This window comes from Schistocerca cancellata, chromosome 6, assembly GCF_023864275.1.
Source record: "Schistocerca cancellata isolate TAMUIC-IGC-003103 chromosome 6, iqSchCanc2.1, whole genome shotgun sequence".
Taxonomy (NCBI): domain Eukaryota; kingdom Metazoa; phylum Arthropoda; class Insecta; order Orthoptera; family Acrididae; genus Schistocerca; species Schistocerca cancellata.
The window spans coordinates 127637454-127659739 of NC_064631.1; the positions used below are offsets into that span (position 1 = coordinate 127637454).

At 40.5% G+C, this 22286-nt stretch overlaps 1 non-coding gene across 1 annotated transcript; it reads left to right on the forward strand.

The window, feature by feature from the left end:
• The first annotated feature begins 19124 nt into the window (after positions 1-19124).
• Trnat-ugu (transfer RNA threonine (anticodon UGU)) lies at positions 19125-19199 on the forward strand. Its single transcript has one exon. It is a non-coding gene; the product is annotated as a tRNA-Thr (tRNA).
• The last annotated feature ends 3087 nt before the right edge of the window (positions 19200-22286 follow it).

Consider the following 22286-nt stretch of genomic DNA (forward strand, 5'->3'; position numbering starts at 1 on the left):
TCATGAGGCATTCAGCCAGGCACTATTTAAAGTGCAGCTATGGCAAGAACACATAATCGACAACAAAAGACAAAAGAAGATCGAAAATGTTTCATTTAATTAAATTTGGAAAATACTTGGAAAATTGTGGTTAATTCCTATGGGACCAAACTGTTGGGGTCATCGGCCCCTGAGCTTACGCATTACTTAATCTAACTCAAACTACCTTACGCTAAAGACAAAACACACACCTATGCCTGAGGGTAGTTCAAAAAATGGCTCTAAGCTCAATGGGACTTAACATGTGAGGTCATCAGTCCCCCAGACTTATAATTACTTAAACCTAACTAACCTAAGGACATCACACACGTTCATGCCTGAGGCAGGATTCGAAACTGCGATGGTAGCAGCAGCGCGGATCCGGACTGAAGAGCTTAGAACCGCTCGGCCACAGCGGCCAGCCCCGAGGGAGGATCCGAACCTACGACGTGGGGATCCGCGGGGCAAGTCGCCTCAGACCGCTCGATTACCTCGCGCGGCATTAAGACTTCTCTGACACTCTCCCGGTAAACTATCTTAGTTTTGCTGTACATCTTTATTCAACGTAATTGCAGATTGTGAATATAAGATTGCGTGATGGCTGGGTGTTGTGTGCTGTCCTTAGGTTAGTTAGGTTTAAGTAGTTCTAAGTTCTAGGGGACTATGGACCATAGATGTTAAGTCCCATAGTGCTCAGAGCCATTTGAACTATTTTTTTTTTAATATAAGATTGTTTTCATCGCCAGCCTTTGTACCATTGGTCATTCAAAATTATCCACTCAGCTCCGCTGTACATTCGTTACATAACGTGGTTTAAATCTTACAAGTTTTATTATCAAATTGTACTTAAGTGTGGCATTACTCCTTATCAACTACAATAATATCTGGGTCATTCCCAAGGTGTTTCAGTCGTGTTTGCTCTGCGACAACCTTGCAGGTGGCCTTGGATGAGGGCAGTACTACCTCTTGATTGACGTTGATAAGACTGTTATCTGTGTCAGGTATGCCGCACTGCAGACAGCTGTCAATGTCTAGTGGCACAGCACAAGCGGCGAGCACGTGTGCTGCACACGGCTGGCACTATCTGACGGCAGAGTGGAGAGGGTGTGCAGAGCTGTCTCGACGACAAGCGTTTTCCTTCTCGTCTGGCTAACAGCGTCCCTCCAACGTGATCTCTGCGTACTCGAGAGCTACTTCCATGGGTGTGGCCATACACTCCACTGGTTGGCTCATATTCTCCTCGAGCCCATTAATTTACTGTTTCCATTACTTGTTCAAATGGCTCTGAGCACTATGGGACTTAACAGCTATTGTCATCAGTCCCCTAGAACTTAGAACTACTTAAACCTAACTAACCTAAGGACAGCACACAACACCCAGCCATCACGAGGCAGAGAAAATCCCTGACCCCGCCGGGAATCGAACCCGGGAACCCGGGCGTGGGAAGCGAGAACGCTACCGCACGACCACGAGATGCAGGCTCCCATTATTTGTGAAATGACCTCTCCACCCATAATCCCCATGACCAGACGGACACATTCACACTTCACGATGGGTGGAATGCCCTCACTAGAAAACTCTATGTGATCAGTTACGAATAGGGTGCCATGTGCGGGTGACGTCTTCGGAAACCTAAACTACTGGCTATTAAAACTGCTACAACAAGAAGAAATGCAGATGTAACATGTGATTATATTTTCACGCAATTTGGGTACATACATCCAGAGAAATCAGTACCCAGAACGACCACTTCTGGCCATTATAATGACCTTGATACACCTGGACATTGAGTCAAACAGAGCTTGGATGGCGAATTGTGACGAGCCAGTTGCTTGGCCACCATTGACCAGACGTTTTCAATTGGTGAGCGATCTTGAGAATGTGCTGGCCAGAGCAGCAGTCGAACATTTTCTGTATCGAGAAAGGCCCGTACATGACCTGCAACATGTGGTCGTGAATTATCCTGCTGAAATGTAGGGTTTCGCAGGGATCGAATGAAGGGTAGAAATGGCTCTGAGCACTATAGGACTCAACATCTCAGGTCATAAGTCCCCTAGAACTTAGAACTCCTTAAACCTAACTAACCTAAGGACATCACACACACCCATGCCCGAGGCAGGATTCGAACCTGCGACCGTAGCAGTCCCGCGGTTCCGGACTGCAGCGCCAGAACCGCTAGACCACCGCGGCCAAAGAACGAAGGGTAGAGCCACGGGTCGTAACACATCTGAAATGTAACGTCTACTGTTCAAACTGCCGTCAATGCGAACAAGAGGTGGCCGAGACGTGTAACCAATGGCACCCCGTACCATCAAGCTGGGTGATATCCCAGTATGGTGATGACAAATACACGCTTCGAATGTGCGTTCAGCGCGATGTCGCCAAACACGGATGCGACCATCATGATGCTGTAAACAGAACCTGGATTCATCCGAAAAAATGACGTTTTGCCATTCGTGTACCCATGATCGTCGTCGAATACACCATCGCAGGCGCTTCTGTCTGTGATGCAGCGTCAAGGGTAACTGCAGCCATGGTCTCAGAGCTCATAGTCCATGCTGCTGCAATCGTCGTCGAACTGTTCGTGCAGATGGTTGTCTAGCAAACATCCCCATTTGTTGACTCAGGAATCGATCCGTGGCTGCACGATGCGTTACAGCCATGCGGATAAGATGCCTGTCATCTCGACTGCTAGTGATACGAGGCCGTTGGGATCCAGGACGGCGTTCCGTATTACCCTCCTGAACCCACCGATTCCATATTCTGCTAACAGTCATTGGATGTCGACCAACGCGAGCAGAAATGCCGCGATACGATAAAGCGGAATCGCGATAGGCTACAATCCGACCTTTATCAAAGTCGGAAACGTGATGGTACGCATTTCTGCACCTTACACGAGGCATCACAACAACGTTTCACCTGGCACGGCCGCTCAACTGCTGCTTGTGTATGAGAAATGGGTTGGAAACTTTCCTCATGTCAGCACATTGTAGGTGTCGCCACCGGCGCCAACCCTGTGTGAATTCTCTGAAAAGCTAATCATTGGCATATCACAGCATCTTCTTCCTGTCGCGTCTGTAGCACGTCATCTTCGTGGTGTAGCAATTTTAATGGCCAGAAGTGTAGTATCGATGGTATCTATGCCTGACTTTCCTTAACGTACGCCAGTTTGGAACAAATAACCATGCACTCAGTGTTGGTATGTAGCTATATTGTATAACTTGTTTTTTTAATATTAGTGTTTATTTTAATTTTTATTGAAAAATGTTACTAGTACTTTAATTTGCACCACCTGCACTCGGATGCTTCATTCTGGTTTTAACATAAGTATCGAATGTATTTTAGTAACTAAGGACGCCTGTAATTTAGTATTTAAAGGTGCCATTGTAATTTTATGTAAGGCTATCAGATTGTACAATTCAATTAATTTTTGTGGATGTAGAAGACAACGGAGTGTATTAAAGATGGTGCTAGTTACTACTGACGTCACTTACAAAGATAATGTGTCAGGAAATATAAGCAACAGGCTGAGTTTCAACAATGTTTGTTATCTGTAATATCAAGTGGTAACATATGCTCTTATTTTTACCGTAAACCATCATGACTTGGATGTAATTTGTATGTAAATTTACGGTTTACAAGCTGATATTTTTGCGATCTGGTTTAATTTTCATTTGAATGCCTTGCTCTCATTACGTTCGTGAATTCACACAGCACTGAAAATAATCCACAATTCCCCAATAAACAAATTAAAAATTTACCACCTGTGCCTCATTTTCTTCTACACTGGTTCTTATTAATACGGTCGTGGAGCATGTCATTCCTGTTGGAAACAAAACTGAAGTGTTTCGTACTGCCTATATGTGTATTACAGGGCATAGCACCTATTATTTAATGCGCTATTTATCGGGAACACGTACGATCAGGACGAGCAGACCACAAGTGAGTGACAGGATAGTGGCTTTGCCTATTGCTCTTGTTCCTTTTATTCGTCTTAGTGTGAAAGGAGAACCAGTTTGTGCCCTCATTTATACGGGGAGTTCATTATCACTAATTAATGAAGAGTGGTACCACAAATGGCAACCACCGTGTCGGTTTCCTCCACTAAACATGGATGTTGGTAACTGCACAATGGTCAACTGTGGTGTCCTGTGAGTGTTGCGGTAATTCACTATTAAATCGAGAATCCAGGATTTCACTTGGATGCTTAAGGGGAATGTCGCATTTCAATTAGTCATTACTGATACTCTTTATTCTTATTTTATCCGGCACAATAATAATTTTAATTGGAGATAATTTGAATTTTCAGTCTGTTTGCAAAGGGAACTAACCTATCAATTTTGTAACCTCTTTAGTAAGTACTGGATCTAACTGACGTGTTCAAAGAAACTGTGGAACATGGGAGGGATAAATTTAGAAACCTGACCTCCGAGCAGGTCTCACAATTACTGTGCATGTATCAGGCAGATCCTGTTTACTTTACAGGTGTTTTGAGGGTTGCAAACTCTGATACGTGAAAGATCGTGTTTACTGGTAATATTCCTGCCATACATCCACCATACAGTCTTTCTTACCCAATGATGAAACAGCTAAAGTTGGTTAGTGAGGAAATGTTTAATGACTGAATCACAATGACTTCCCGCTCTCTGTACCCTGTAGTCATATTTTTGGTTCGAATATCAGATCGGGGATTTCGGCCTATCATAGATTATCATGCACTGAAGAACAAATCAATATTGGGTCCATTCCGTTGCCTGACATGCATTCCTCTTTCTTCTGGTTTCTTAAGGCTGAATTCTTCACTACTCTGGATGTCAAACAAGGGCAAATATCATAGCCAGTTGTTTGAAGAGCATAATCCGATCACAGCCTTTTCAGCTCACTGCAAGGTCTATATGATTAATTTTGTCCAGTTTGGACTCTTGAATGGAGCAACAATATTGTTCTGACCCATGGATATTATTTTTGCAGACATTAAATTTAATTTTCTCTGTCTCTAACTAGATGACCTGGTTATTTTCGGTGAGAATTTTTCTGAGCATGTCAGACACTTTGAAGATATTAAGGAGGCCAGGTAAACAAAACTCCGTCACAGATTTTTCTGGTACATATAATACCTCTGCAGTATATTACTGCTGATGAGAGCTGCACTGAAGCTGTCCACAATTGTCTGCCACCTACCAGTCCCAAAGTAGTGAAATAGTTCATTGGCATAATTACTTTTTCCTATATTCTTATCCACCTTTGACCAAATGGCTGCTCTATGGAGTGAATTAAGGAAAAAAGGAAGAAAATTTGAGTCGATTCCCTCAAACAGCTATCTTCAGTATTATTAAGGTAGGGTCAGCAAGTTCTCCAGTACTTTCGATCTGCTAGTTCTCCAAAGTACTAGTAGTACAACGGATGCCTCTGTGTCGGGTGTGGCTGCTATTCGTTTACACGAACATTTGCCAGGGAGAAAACTGACAAGGTATGACTCCGGGGATTGTCAAGACTGGAGGCTAAGTTTTCAGTTTGAGACCTGGAAGTCTTTGCGGTACTGTTAGCACTTGATAAATTTTGAATGTATCTGGGGCATCGTCTTTGGTGTGACGTCATAAGCGAGTGACTGCGTGTGAGATCGCTCTCTAAGTTTTCATATATTTTTAGGTTTCAGACACATATTTTAACGGTTTTTGTGATAATATTTACTATATAAGTGACGTATTAGTGGTTTCTTCATTCACCTCTGCCTTTCTTGTGTTGTGACCTGATATTTGTGAGTGTTTCGTATCGAGCAACTTAACCTCTTGCCTGTGTTTACATTCCGCGCTGACCAGTTGCAGCTGTAGCGGCGCATCGAAAGCTAAGTACTAATTAATTGTTTGTGTATAGTGGTTTATTTAGGAACTTTAGTAGTCTTCAACCGGTGTTCTTGGTGTTTTCTGGTGAAATAATTTCAGAAGAACCTTTTGGGAACTGTTTACAGCTTCTTCGTTACTGTGTCATTAGACGTTTCATTCTCTTTCTGTATTAGTATTTTGTTATATTCTACTTTGTGTTGAGTCATGGTCTTTGGTGGACAGTGGAATTAAGATAGCCACCAGAGTAATAAATATTTGAAGTTTACATATTTGTTGGTTTCGCTCGTTCTTTATCATCAAAAGCACATAAAAAACACGGGACCTCATGTTTTGAACCCTCGACAACCAGATTTAGAGCCAGCATCAGCATCGAGACACAGCAGCAATCCAGCAAGTAGCAGCGATTACCACAACACAATGCATTTTAATGGCGCCAACCTAACACCAAGTGCTCCGTAAATGGGAGTGAAATAGTGCGATTATAGCAATAAGCAATATCTACGACTAGGCGACCATTACAAAAGTGGGGGCTCGTCCGGGATCTTCCAGTGCATCGATGGTAATAGTGCAGTGATTTCGTATGTGCTTAGCACTCCAAAAAAGTTTATTTGTGCAGTGTGGCAACAGTGAAAATATGTCAAAATTAAATAAATTGTTTTTGTGCGACTACCAAAAACCATCATCACACCGCTCGGAAGATTAACGTCTGGATTATGTCAATGGAATTCATCAATCAAGACTGCAGCTTCGATAAAACCGAATAGAGGTGAAGAAAGCCAACAGGAACATCGACCACGACATCATAGTATAGCTACATAAAGCAAGGTATTTTGTTGTTTTTGTCATTTAAAATAATTAATTGTTAACATGTCTCTACCTGAGAGGGATGAGATCGTAGGAAATGTAAAAATTGAACCAGGGGATGGTGAGCAATTAAACTTAACATAGTGGCTAGCAGGGTTTGCAACTCAAATAAGCTCGCAACTTAAACAATCAAGTGAACAAGTAAGTTTGGATTTTTAACAATCAAGTGAACAAGTACGTTTGGTTTTTAAACAATCGAGTCAACAAGTAAGTTTGAAACTTAAAGAAAACACAGATAGACTGGATAAGTTAAGTTTGGATTTTGATCTATTAAGTACTCATCTCAATTAGAAGTGTGAGGAAATTAAAACTACCCTCAGTAAGAACACTAGAGAACAGTTGATACACTTCAGAAAAGAATTTCAAGTTAAAGTTGAAAGTTTAAATGAAAACATACAAGCTATCACAGACAGCATAGCTGTTATCTACAACAGAGTAGATACTGAAGTTGAAAGATTACATTAGAAAATAGACAAAACATCAGAAAACCTTAAACAAGAATACAACCTGCGTACCACTAATGTAGATACTAAAGTAGAAAATATACACACTAAATATACACAATTGGAGGACACATTGATGTCCAAACAAACGATTTACAATCAAAATACAATGTATGGGCACATCCAAGTGAAATCCTTTCCTGGTGAAAATATGCACCCTATTGACTTTATTCACTAATGTAAGGATATGTTTGTTGTAGGAATGTCAGATAACATAAAAATTAAGTTAGTATAACGGTTTCTAGAAGGGGAGGCCCTATCCTGGGCAAATGAGAATAATGATTCTTGGAATACTTTGGAGAGTTTGAAGATAAGTTTATTTGCAAATTTTGGTCACAATCCATACAAGCCAGATTAAAGTCAGAATTTCTAAATGGACCAGTGTATAGAGGGAAAGTAGGGTGAATGCAAAAACTTTGCAGAGATCAATTGAAAAAGCTTGCTCACTTGAATAACTCTTTTGATATTATGACACAAATTGATGTTTTAAAAAGAAGGTTACCAGAGAGACTGCAGTGGGAATTGGTCCATGGACCAGATGATTCAATGGAAGAGTTCCTGAAATTTGTAGATAGATTAGATAGGGCCTTGGAAAGAGAAAATAACCAAAGTCTTGGCTCTGGCAACAACCAGTATGGGGGGTGCAACAGGAATGTAAATAGAGATTATTATGGGAGGAGAGACTTTGAAAATTCTGGAAATAATGCTCCAAATAGGGGAGATAGGAGATATGAAAATGATATCAGAAACAATACACAGGAGGGAGGATGGAGGAGAGATAACAGGAATGATAGAAATAGGTATTGGGGAAGAGAACAAGATAGAAGGGGATTTGTTGAAACTAGTGAACAAAATGACAACTACAAACGGACAGACCGAGGGAACCAGCCGGGAAACGGTGGACAGTCCCACTAGATGTCCGTAGTTTTGGGGCTAGACAATATTATGACAGGACAACACACAACCGAAACTGGAAAAGGAGATGATACAATGTAAAGAGTAAGTACCATGAAAATACTGATGTTGTTAGAATGAATAAATTAGAATTTAATAAAAGGTATTGGGGTACTATGAGTAAAAGTGATACAGTTAATAAAAACAGTGTTCAAGCACAGGTAGTTAGTGAAAGTGCAGAAGTTGAAGGTATTGCAGAGTTCCATAGTTGGGCTTAAAAAGATACTGGTGTTAATAACAAGTCAGACACACCACAAATAGAATCTATTTTGGGGGGTTTATTTGATAAGAAGGGGGATGACGAAGTGTTTAATGGAGCCAAAGACTCAAATGCTGAGATTCAGATACATAGGGGGGAAACTGAAGTTGGGGTTGTTGTGGAGGAGGAGGAAAAAGTAATAGAGGGACATTTAAATAATGATCCTAAATCAACTGATGTTATTGATGAGAGTGTGGAGGAAGAAATAAAAGTATTTGTAGGATTGAAAAGTGATTATGTGGTAAAGGTAAGTGATGTGACAAACATGGGTAATAATGAGGTTAATTTAAGTGAAATGCAGACTAGGGAATGTGTATCTGAGGACAAGCTATTGCCTATTGGGAACTATGAAACACTAATCTATGAGAATGGTAATAATAATAATATTAAAGAAAATATATAGGGATGGAATGTAAATGTGTGTTTTCAAGAGAAAGGGGGAACGTTTTTAGAAGTTTTGTGGAACAACTATGGAAACTGTATAAACAAAGATGCCTTTTGGAAAGAATTAGCAAAGGTAAGTGCAACCCTGTATCCTACATGGTGGACAAGAATCCGTAGTGGACTTTATAAAAAAGGGGGTAAAAACAGTAGTTTGTTAAGTGACAACACAGTGTTAAAAGGAACAGATGAAAACAAAGGTTTATGTTTAAATGTCAATGCTTTGCAAACAGAGAGGGATGTGTCTTAAGTGTAGGAAAGAGACATTAGACTTAGGAACTAAAGAAATTGAAAATGATATATTGTTTGAAAATACTGAAATAGACAAAGATGTTGAGCTAGGTTGTCCATATGTTAAAGTAAACATTGACATTTGTCCATTTGAAATAAAAGAAAGCCCACATCCTAATGCGTATAGACTTATCTTTCCCAGATCAAGAAGGTTATTTGGATTAACAAACATCACTGAATTGAAACCATATAAACATGATTAAGCACATTTCCCTGTTTGAATCCAGTTACTTACCCATTTTCCATAAAGCATGTTATCAGCAAAGATTTTTACTGGGTGTGTGAAATAGCAACTACCACTCATCCTACAGACCCTGGAAAATTTCCAGATCTCTAAGAGAATGTTTTTATATTTTTATTGTCACTATTGAATATTAAATTTTGAGACATCTTCTTTACTTACAACGGGCAAGAAGGTGACAAACATTTATTACTTTCTTTTTTTATTGTTGAATATGGGACATACCTGCACCAAATAAAAGACAATGTAAAAATTGTTGTGCAAGACCCATCATTTTGTTACTATTGTGTTCTTAGGCATAAGATTTGTGTACAATTTTCTACAGCTAATCAGATGTTCACCAAGTTTGATGTTTGTGTTATGTTGTGACCAATTTAAGTGTCCAATTTTAGTATTAATATGTTCTTGTACTGTTTTGACTATGTGTCGCAATGGGAGACAATATTTAAAAAACTCTTCCTTTTTTTGCAAATGCATATTAGATTCATACATGTGACTTCTCTAATGTTTGTGTTTATATATCATGTCCATACTTATAATTATGTTCTTTGTTTTCATTTCTTTTATGTGGCTCAAAAAGAGCAGACATATGACCTGTCCATCTACGTAATATATTTATGTTCCTTCTATTATCTTGATTAATCTGTGACTCAATGAGAACTGACTTTGAAATAATTTACATATATTTTTTTTATCTTAAAATCGCATGTGATATATTTGTGTCTGTTTTTGATCATTATCCATGTGGCTCACTGGGAGCAAAGATTAAGATTTTGTTTTACTTTCATATATTACTAAATATATTTTTATTATGCTGCCATACTGAGAGCCATAACACAAAGTGCATTTGAAACAACACAACTAAAATATTTGCAGGAAAAAGTCATTTTGAAACAGTGTACCAGTCATTGCATACATACACATTATGCATAGTAAAACAAAAAAATTATTAAAGTAGCACTTTTCCAAATTTTAACCATTTGACACATTTGTCCTAGTCGGCTAATATCATTAACGTTCTGTAAATGATATTACCTGAGGGGGGTATTCTAACGGAACATATTAAAGGCTTTACTGTACCGAAGTATGCGATACCCTCCAAAATCAACGAGGTTAACGAGTATTTATGATTATAGAAAAGTTATTGTGTATGTTAACAATGATTGCATAACTTGTCTCCATTAACAGTCAACCCATTAAATTATACTGAATAACTGACCCACACAAAAGTTTATATCACTTAATCACTGATACAGCAAATGTCATCATGTAAAAACACTAAGTTCATCTTAAATAATTAATATGAAGTACGAAAAATAGTGGCCAACTTAGGTATTTTGGATCTCCTTAAATAAAAATCACCCAGTGAAACCTATTTGTTCACTAGGAGCGGTTTCACTCAGTATTCACGATATCAATCCTATTTTAGACGAAAACCAATGTAATTCTTAATAGTTCATGTTATTTACTTATTTATGCAAATTAGAGAAGTCAATTGACAAACTTCTATAAAAACGGCCTTTTTGTAACAAAGAATTATTCTGTCAAGTCAACAAATCTGTCTGTCATTTTAATAACATGTTAAGTTATGTCACTCGATGCAAATTAATAACTTTTCTGCACAAATTATGATAACAGATGTACTTGTGACTTGTAAACTATATCTCTTTTTAGTAGTTCTTTGACAATGTTATAAATACAAGCAGCAACAACAGTTGGGAGGCAGTCGGAATGTCACTTTGGTAAAGTGTGTTTGTGTGTTATTGTTTGAGGTGGATAAACAATGCAAAGAACATATAACGGAAGTACTACTTTGTGTTGAGTCATGGTCTTTGTTGGACAGTGGAATTAAGATGGCCACCAGAGTAATAAATATTTGAAGTTTACATATTTGTTGGTTTCGCTCGTTCTTTATCATCAAAAGCACATGAAAAACACGGGACATCATGTTTTTAACCCTAGACAACCAGATTTAGAGCCAGCATCAGCATCGAGACACAGCAGCGATCCAGCAAGTAGCAGCGATTACCACAACACAATGCATTTTAATGGCGCCAACCTAACACCAAGTGCTAACAAGCTTTGTAAATGGGAGTGAAATAGTGCGATTACAGCAATAAGCAATATCTACGACTAGGCGACCATTACAATGTAGAATGCACTTCCTTGACTCTTGTGCAGGAAGGAGTGCAGTATTCTGCTGCATCCATTTTCAATAAGCTGCCACAAGAACTCAAAAATCTTAGCAGTAGCCCAAAATCTTTTAAGTCTAAACTGAAGAGTTTCCTCAAGGCTCACTCCTTCTATTCTGTCGAGGAGCTCCTGGAAGAGCTAAAAATTAAGCAAATTCCGGTGTTACATTGTTGATTGTCTTCATTTAAACTTACGACTTGTCACCTGAATATGTTTTTTTTATATTTCATTTAATCTGTTTCTAATATTGTGTTATAATTTCATGTATTGACTCGTTCCATGACCATGGAGACTTCTCCTTATTTAGGTCCCACAGAACAATAAATAAATAAATAAATATAAATAAAAATAAATAAATTGATCCATCGATATAAGGGCAATTCAGATCTCCGCCTTCCAGTTTACAAAATTTGGAAATTAGTGGTAAAGTCTTATGGGACCAAATTACTGAGGTCATCTGTCCCTAAGCTTACGCATACTTAATCTAACTTAAACTAGCTTACGCTTAAGACACCACGCACTCCCATGCACGAGGGTGGACTCGAACCTCCGACAGGGGGACCACGCGGGCAATGACAATACGCCCTAGACCGCTCGGCTATCCCGCGCGGCTCCAGCTTAGAACGTATCATATACCCACAAAGGATAATGTTGCTGATAGACTTAGTCGTTTGTTTGGGGAAGATGACAGTGAACGTCCTACTGAGTGGCAAAGTCATTATTTAATATCTTCTGAAAGGGGGATTGCACATAATGGAACAACCGCAATTTGCTTTCCCCTCTCCTAGCATACCCTCATGAATTTTAGTCTAGTTGGTACCAGTCGCTTCTTAGTCGATAAAGTTGCCGTTGCGCCTTATCATTGAACTGTAATTGTTACCTGTAAAAGTACTTCTTGTCTCCTTCGTTAAATTCACTTTAATATTTTTTGGTAAAGTGTCTGCTAGACAATTGTAGTTTTAAGTTTGACCACTTCCGTCAGCTAAGGTATGTTCTGGTTAATATGTTTTAAGAAACGTTATTACAAATAACCCACCGTATCAAGCAGTACATAGACTCTCCTGTCACTCTGTTACACTGTTATAACATCTGGTCGCCGTTTTTGATACTAATATTACATACATACATGCATACAATAACACAACTATTACAATCGTCTATAATTCATACAATCAAAGGTCACAATTGAGTTACCATTTTTTCTGCCTGTCGGACGCTGTACAAACTGACATTGTTAACAGTCCTATGCGACAGTGTGTTTCACAAAGACTCTGGATACTCTTCCTAATTTGTTACAACGAAAGAAGCGCTACGGACTGTGAGGTATTCGAGCTCGCCCTAGTAACTTAAATACGTTGAACGAATCGTGCAGAATTTTAAAGCACTCGCAGATATCCTACGAATACTAGTGCCTATCTGCCGGTAACAGAGTACCAACTCAATTAATAACTACTTAGTTATGTTCCTTAATCTCTTAGAAATCCTCAGAAAACGTCTACGACGTAATAGGGAATGTGGGTGAATATGGCTGTGACAAAGTCGCCATTAGAAATGCTCAAACTGTGGTGACAGTACGATAAACCAGTTTGTGGTGAGACCGTTGTCAGCATTACAGACCCAACAAAAATGATACAGAAGAACCAACTTTTCGTACACTAAGAGAAACTGTGGCAACGGAACCAGCTCATTTGCATCTTCAAGAATGATTGTAGGAGAAAGGTTGACAAAGTTATATTTTCTTTAATTAAGATAGAATTTAAAATTCAGATCAACAGAACTGCAGGAACGATCTGACAACATTAATTGTCAAATTGAAGATGATGATGTCGGTTAAATCCGCAGTCAGCTAGTTTTCAAATCATGCATGTGTATACAGAAGCGACTTCATTGAAATTTGATGCACAAATATGCCAGTACTATAAATCCTCCACAATTACAAGTAGTATTAGTACTCGTCAAGAACGTCCCAATTTCTGGCAGACAGTAGACTGATTCTTCCACCACGACAACGCACCTGTGTACACAGAAATCTCTGTTAGACAAGTTTGGCTAAGGAAGGTATAGTTCCGCTGCCACAATTACTCACCCAATCAGTCTCCATTCGACTTTTTCTTATTTCAATACATGAAAAGGAGTATGAAAAGACACGGGTTTGACAACATTGGAGAAGTTAGGAAAAAAACGAGACAGGAGTTCTCAGTCATTTTTATACATAACAAAAAAAAGTTTTCAGCATTGGAAGCGCTAATGGGACAAATGTATTAGTTGTAATAAAGAGTATTCTGAAGATGAGAAAGTTGCTTTGTAAACAATTTGTAAATATATAATTTTCAAAACTTAATTCCAATTTTTGGGTACTGGCTATCTGCTCATAATACCACAGCTTCATATAAAACCTCAGCATTTCTCATGCCATTTCCTCACACACGCCTTATCCTCACATCAATCCCAAGAAGCTACCATCAAGATGCAACCACTTTGTCACACAGTACCACCTCGGAATGTAATGACTGAAGCACGTCCTTCGTCAGGGCTTTGAGTATGTATCATATGCTGAAATGAGAGATATCGTACCCAACCAGCTGCCCACCCAACCTCCATATCCCTATGCCGCTCCATCGCTAATCCTCTGCCAGTAATCTAACACCACTTACTTCAGTCCTGTCACATGCTTATCCTACCAAATTCGAGGCCAGGCCACATGTTACAGCAGCCATGCTATATACCATCTCTGCTGCAACCACTACATAGCGCTTTACATTGGTGTGACAACCAATGAGCTGTCAAATAGAAGCATTGGCATCGCTAAACTGTTGCCAGAAAACAGGGTAGATCACCCACTGACAAAACATGCAGCAGAGCACAACATGGAAGACTTCAATGGCTGCCTGGCCACCCATGCCATTTGGATCCTCCCCTCTTCCACCAGATTTTCTGAGCTACACTAAAGGGAGCATTTATTATTGCATATCCTTCACTCCTGTAAGCTTCCTGGGCTAAATATAATGTAACTCAGTGCTCCCGACACTACTCCAAATTGTGTGTGTGTGTGTGTGTGTGTGTGTGTGTGTGTGTGAGAGAGAGAGAGAGAGAGAGAGAGAGAGAGAGAGAGAGAGAGAGAGAGAGTGCATGTGTGTCTGCGCACACGTTTAACCATACAATGTCATAATACCCCAGCTCAAATTGTGTCCCCACCTCAGTTATCTGTATGCTGTTATCTCAAACCATAGTCTATGAAACCATGTGCCCGCCTCTTTCCAATCCTCACCCCACCTCACACACTCCCCTACCTCAACCCAAGGTCACTCACTGTGGGCCAGTAAAGAGCTGGCAGTCGACTGAGTACAATGTGCGGAGACAAATGTGTGAATGTGAGAATATATATATATATATATATATATATATATATATATATATATATATATATATATATATATATATATATATATAATAGGGGTAATGCAGGAGTAGGTTTAATAATGAATAAAAAAAATAGGAGTGCGGGTAAGGTACTACAAACAGCATAGTGAACGCATTATTGTGGCCAAGATAGACACGAAGCCCATTCCTATACAGTCGTAAAAGTTTATATGCCAACTAGCTCTGCAGATGACGAAGAGATTGAAGAAATGTATGAAGAAATAAAAATAAATTATTCTGATAGTGAGGAGAGACGCAAATTTAATAGTCATGGGTGACTGGAATTCGATAGTAGGAAAAGGAAGAGAAGCAGGTGAATATGGATTGGGGGTGAGAAATGAAAGAGGAAGCCGCCTGGTAGAATTTGGCACAGAGCATAATTTAATCATAGCTAACACTTCGTTCAAGAATCTTAAAAGAAGGTTGTATACATGGAAGAAGCCTGGAGATACTGGAAAGTGTCAGATAGATTATATAATGGTAAGACAGAGATTTAGGAACCAGATTTTCAATTGTAAGAACTTTCCAGGGGCAGATGTGGACTCTGACCACAATCCATTGGTTATGAGCTGTAGACTAAAACTGAAGAAACTGCAAAATGGTGTGAGTTTAAGGAGATAGACCTGCAGAAAATGACTAATCAGAGGTTCTACAAAGTTTCAGGGAGAGTATGAGGAAAAATTTACAGGAATGGGGAAAGAAATACAGTAGACGAAGAAAGGGTAGCTTTGAGGGATGAAGTAGTGAAGGCAGCAGAGGATCAAGTAGGTAAAAAGACGAGGCATAGTAGATATCCTTGGGTAACAGAAGAAATATTGAATTTAATTGAAGAAAGGAGAAAATATAAAAATGCGGTAAATGAAGCAGGCAAAAAGGAATACAGACGTCTCAAAAATGAGATCGACAGGAAGTGCAAAATGGCTAAGCAGGGATGGCTAGAGGACAAATGTAAGGATGTAGAGGATTATCTCACTAGGGGGAAGATAGATACTGATTACAGGAAAATTAAAGAGACTTTTGGAGAAAAGAGAACCACTTGAATGAATATCAAAAGCTCAGATGGAAACCCACTTCTAAGCAAACAAGGGAAATGAGAAAGGTGGAAGGAGTATATAGAGGGTCTATACAAAGGGCGATGTACTTGAGGACAATATTATGGAAATGGAAAAGGATGTAGATTAAGATGAAATGGGAGATACGATACTGCGTGAGGAGTTTGACAGAGCACTGAAAGAGCTGAGTCGAAACAAGGCCCTGGCAGTAGACAACATTCCATTAGAACTACTGACGGCCTTGGGAGAGCCAATCGTGACAAAACTCTACGAACTGGTGAGCAAGATATATGAGACAGGCGAAATAACCTCAGACTTCAAGAGGAATATAATAATTCCAATCGCAAAGAAAGCAGGTGTTGACAGATGTGAATATTACCGAACTATCAGTTTAATAAGTCACAGCTGCAAAATACTAACGCGAATTCTTTACAGACGAATGGAAAAACTGGTAGAAGCGGACCTCGGGGAAGATCAGTTTGGATTCCGTAGAAATGTTGGAACACGTGAGGCAATATTGACATTACTATTCACTTTAGAAGAAGGAGTAAGGAAACGCAAATCTACGTTCCTAGTATTTGTAGACTTTGAGACAGCTTTTGACAAGGTTGACTGGAATACTGTCTTTCAAATTCTAAAGGTGACAGGGATAAAATACAGGGAGCGAAAGGCTATTTACAATTTGTACAGAAACCAGACGGCAGTTATAAGAGTCGAGGGGCATGAAAGGGAAGCAGTGGTTGGGAAGGGAGTGAGACAGGGTTGTAGCCTCAATGTAGCTGAGTTAACTCGGGTGGTGCTGAGGGAATTAGATTAGGAAATGAGACACTTAAAGTAGTAAAGGAGTTTTGCTATTTGGGGAGCAAAATAACAGATGATGGTCGAAGTAGAGAGGATATAAAATGTAGACTGGCAATAGCTACGAATGCGTTTCTGAAGAAGAGGAATTTGTTAACATCGAGTGTAGATTTAAGTGTCAGGAAGTCATTTCTGAAAATATTTGCATGGAGTGTAGCCATGTATGGAAGTGAAACATTGACGATAAATAGTTTGGAGAAGAGAATAGATGCTTTTGAAATTTGGTGCCACAGAAAAATGCTAAAGATTAGATGGGTAGATCACTTAACTAATGAGGAGGTATTGAATAGAATTGGGGATAAGAGGAGTTTGTGGCACAACTTGACTAGAAGAAGGGATCAGTTGGTACGACATGTTATGAGGCATCAGGGGATCACCAATTTAGTAGTGGAGGGCAAAAATCGTAGCGGGTGACCAATATATGAATACACTAAGCAGATTCAGAAGGATATAGGCTGCAGTACGTACTGGGAGATGAAGCAGCTTGCACAGGATAGAGAAGCATGGAGAGCTGCTTCAAACCGGTCTCAGCACTTAAGACCACTAAAACATATAGACTACTGGTCATTAAAATTGACACACCACGAACATCACCTGCTACAGACGCGAAATTTAACCGACAAGAAGACAATGCTGTGATATGCAAATGAATAACTTTTCAGAGCATTCACTCAAGGTTGGCGCCGGTGGCGGCACCTACAATGTGCTGACATGAGGAAAGTTTCCAACCCATTTCTCATACACAAACAGCAGTTGAGCGGCCGTGCCAGGTGAAACGTTGTTGTGATGCCTCGTGTAAGGTGCAGAAATGCGTACCATCACGTTTCCGACTTTGATAAAGGTCGGATTGTAGCCTATCGCGATTCCGCTTTATCGTATCGCGACACTGCTTCTCGCGTTGGTCGAGATCCAATGACTGTAAGCAAAATATGGAATCGGTGAGTTCAGGAGGGTAATATGGAACGCCGTGCTGGATCCCAACTACCTCGTATCACTAGCAGTCGAGATGACAAGTATCTTATCCGCATCGCTGTAGCGGATCGTGCAGCTACGTCTCGATCCCTGGGTCAACAGATGGGGACGTTTACAAGATCACACCCATCTGCAGGATCAGTTCGACGACGTTTGCAGCAGCATGGACTATCAGCTCGTAGACCATGGCTGCGGTTACCCTTGACGCTCCATCACAGACAGGAGCGCCTGCGATGGTGTACTCAACGACGAACCTGGGTGCACGAATGGCCAAACGTCATTTTATCGGATGAATCGAGGTTCTGTTTACAGCAACATGATGGTAACATCCGTGTTTGGCGACATCGTGCTGAACGCACATTGGAAGCGTATCCAATGTGATGGTATGGCGTGTCATCGGTTATACGTCTTGGTCACCTCTTGTTTGCTTTGACAGCTCCTTGAACAGTGGACGTTACATTTCAGATGTGTTACGACCCGTGGCCCTACGCTTCGTTTGATCCCTGCGAAACCCTACATTTCAGCAAGATAATGCCCGTCCGCATGTTTGAGGTCCTGTGCGGGCATTTCTGGATACAGAAAATGTTCTACTGCTGCCCTGGCCAGTCATTCTCCAGATCTCTCACCAATTGAAAACGTCTGGTCAATGGTGGCCGAGCAACTGGCTTGTCACAATACGCCAGTCACTACTCTTGATGAATTGTGGTATGTCGTTGAAGCTGAATGGGTAGCTGTACCAGTACACGCCATCAAAGCGCTGTTTGACATAATGCCCAGGCGTATCAAGGCCGTTATTACTGCCAGAGGTGGTTGTGCTAGGTACTGATTTCTCAAGCTCTATACACACAAATTGCGTGAAAATGTAATCAATGTCAATTCTAGTTTAATACATTAGTCCAAAGAATACTCTTTTTTTATCTGCATTTATTCTTGGTGTAGCAATTTTAATTTCTAGTAGTGTGGGGAGACAAGTTCGTGCATGTGAGTGGGCATGCCTTTGTGTGTGTGTGTGTGTGTGTGTGTGTGTGTGTGTGTGTGTGTGTGTGTGTGTTTTTCCTACATCTAAAAGAAGAAGGTGCATTCTGAATACTAGCAGAGCTTGATGGGCAAACATCTATTAGGCGCACTACGAATGTAGTGTTGTGGAATGTTGGGAATGTGGATCTCACGGGGAGCGTGCAAGGGATAAGTCCCTGCAGACGCTCTATCCTCTGTGCCCGCGGTGGCTCAGATGGATAGAGCGTCTGCCATGTAAGCAGGAGATCCCAGGTTCGAGTCCCGGTCGGGGCACACATTTCCAACATGTCCCCAATGAAGTATATCCACGCCTGCTTGCAGCTAGGGTGTCTATTTAATTATCATTTCAGAGCTTGATATCTTTTGTTTGTATAGCAATCAATGATGCAGCGCTCTTCCTTTCGGTGAGTCGTCTCCTCTATTCCAAAATAATTGATAATTCCCATCATCTCTTTAATCAAATCTTTTAAACAGTGCCAAACCTTCTGTTGATGTAAAAAAGATATTATTAGATCATGACAGTGATTGTATGACCTACACTAGTGGCTAGGATGTTTAAATATATTGCTCCTGCTATGTCCCTTTTTTATAGCCTTTTGATCATCAGTATGTCAGAGCACTTCATCCCCCAGTATCAATGTGTTACGGTTGCGTACAGTGACATCAGTTTAAGCTAACTGGCACCCAGACCAATGTGATCAGTCTCATGCAAAAACTTTTCTACTTAGTATTACTAGGTTCTCTAGGCATGGACTTCCCACAAAGCTTTTGACTTATTACTTATTGGAACAAATTTACCTATGTTGCGAGCTTAAAACCACATTGCCCTTTCGTCAACCTGCTGAGTGATACATAATATTAGCCACACTGATCTTGTCGTATGACCTCACTGTATTTTAACGTCATACATCCCAATGTTATACATTACTATCAAGGCATTTATTGTGATAGCCTCCATTCTACTAACCCATGCGTCTTCACTGCCTCACACGATGAAGCCTTCCCTCTGGAATAGCCACACTTGATGACTACATAAACTATTCTCATAACTCAGTTCTATGATTTGTTTTACCGACATACTGCTTATCCAAACTTAATGTTTGCATTTTTGTTAATATTGTAGGCTATTTCATATAATATATAGAAAACAGAGCCATTTTGCAAACACACAGGCTGTAGGCAGGACGACACCATCGTCTTCCTTAAGAGTGGACTGATTGCGAAGAGACTGTCAGACAATGAGAAGCGTGCTGGAACCGGACGGACCCCTGCATCCATTAGGATGGCAAGTCAAAGATTCACAAGCGAAATTATAAGAATTCTTCTGGTCTTGCAGCAGTCATTTAACTTGAGGTAGAAAGCAAGAAAGTGTCGATAATTCCAGCTCATCACAGCCACTGGGTAGATCGTATACAATGTGTGAAAAAGTGGCACAAATAGGCGTTTAAAAGACATCAGCCTTCTTAAAAAGATGTTTTCTCGACTGTATGGATCTTATTTATAAATCACGGATGCCAGCAGACTCTGGGACGAAGCACATACATGGGTCTGTACAGGCCTCACGCAGCTATAGTTGGCTGCTGTCACAAAAACTTCGGAATGCAGAAAAACATCGGAAGGAGGTGCCACCAATGCTTGTGAAATCGTGCGAATGACTCCAGTTCTTGAGTCACACGTCAGCGCACAAAAGATCGATCATTTCCTCACCCCATTGAGAGGTGTGCCCATGAAACGGTGATGAGACATTGGGCGGCATTGCGAAGTGAGTTCACCAATGACAACGCAGCGGGAGAAGAAAATTTCTGGGAACAGTTGAGCTGCGAGAGGGATGAGGAGTGAAGAGAGCTATCATCAAGATAGCGCGGAAGCTAGATAAAATGGGAGTCTTCCATCCATCGCCCACGTGCATCGCAATCTGTTCGGCTGCGGGAAACTCAGTGACTCTTCAACGTTGAGACTACTCTGGGCCTTTGGTGTACAGTCGGAGAAGACGGACTCGCGCCGCGCAGTTCCGAGGCGACGCATCGTTCAGAGGAGCGCCAGCCGTTGAGAGCACTACACGACGAACGATCACGAATATGAGATGAGTCTTTGCCTCCCTCCTTCAGATAGTAACTGAGTCGTGTGCACTCCCAGTCAAACCGGTCCAGAGATTTGTAATTTTGTTTTGGTTAGTGCATACGGTCATCATCATCATCATCATTTAAAACTGATTATGCCTCTCAGCGTTCAGTCTGGAGCATAGCCCCCCTTATAAAATTCCTCCATGATCCCCTATTCAGTGCTAACATTGCTGCCTCTTCTGATGTTAAACCTATTACTTCAAAATCATTCTTAACCGAATCTAGGTACCTTCTCCTTGGTCTGCCCCGACTCCTCCTATCCTCTACTGCTGAACCCATGAGTCTCTTGGGTAGCCTTGCTTCTCCCATGCGTGTATCATGACCCCACCATCTAGGCCTGTTCGCCCTCACTGCTACATCTATAGAGTTCATTCCCAGTTTTTCTTTGATTTCCTCATTGTGGACAACCTCCTGCCATTGTTCCCATCTACAAGTACCTGCAATCATCCTAGCTACTTTCATATCCGTAACCTCAACCTTGTTGATAAGGTAACCTGAATCCACCCAGCTTTCGCTCCCATACAACAAAGTTGGTCGAAAGATTGAACGGTGCACAGATAACTTAGTCTTGGTACTGACTTCCTTCTTGCAGAAGAGAGTAGATCGTAGCTGAGCGCTCACTGCATTAGCTTTGCTACACTTCGCTTCCAGTTCTTTCACTACGTTGCCATCCTGTGAGAATATGCATCCTAAGTACTTGAAACCGTCCACCTGTTCTAACTTTGTTCCTCCTATTTGGCACTCAATCCGTTTATATTTATTTCCCAATGCCATTACTTTCGTTTTGGAGATGCTAATCTTCATACCATAGTCCTTACATTTCTGATCTAGCTCTGAAATATTACTTTGCAAACTCAATCGAATCTGCCATCACAACTAAGTCATCCGCATATGCAAGATTGCTTATTTTGTGTTCACGTATCTTAATCTCACCCAGCCAGTCTATTGTTTTCAACATATGATCCATAAATAATATGAACAACAGTGGAGACAGGTTGCAGCCTTGTCTTACCCCTGAAACTACTCTGAACCATGAACTCAATTTACCGTCAACTCTAACTGCTGCCTGACTATCCATGTAAAGACCTTTAATTGCTTGCAAAAGTTTGCCTCCTACTCCATAATCTCGTAGAACAGACAATAACTCCCTCCTAGGAACCCGGTCATATGCCTTTTCTGGATCTATAAAGCATAGATACAATTCCCTGTTCCACTCATAACACTTCTCCATTATTTG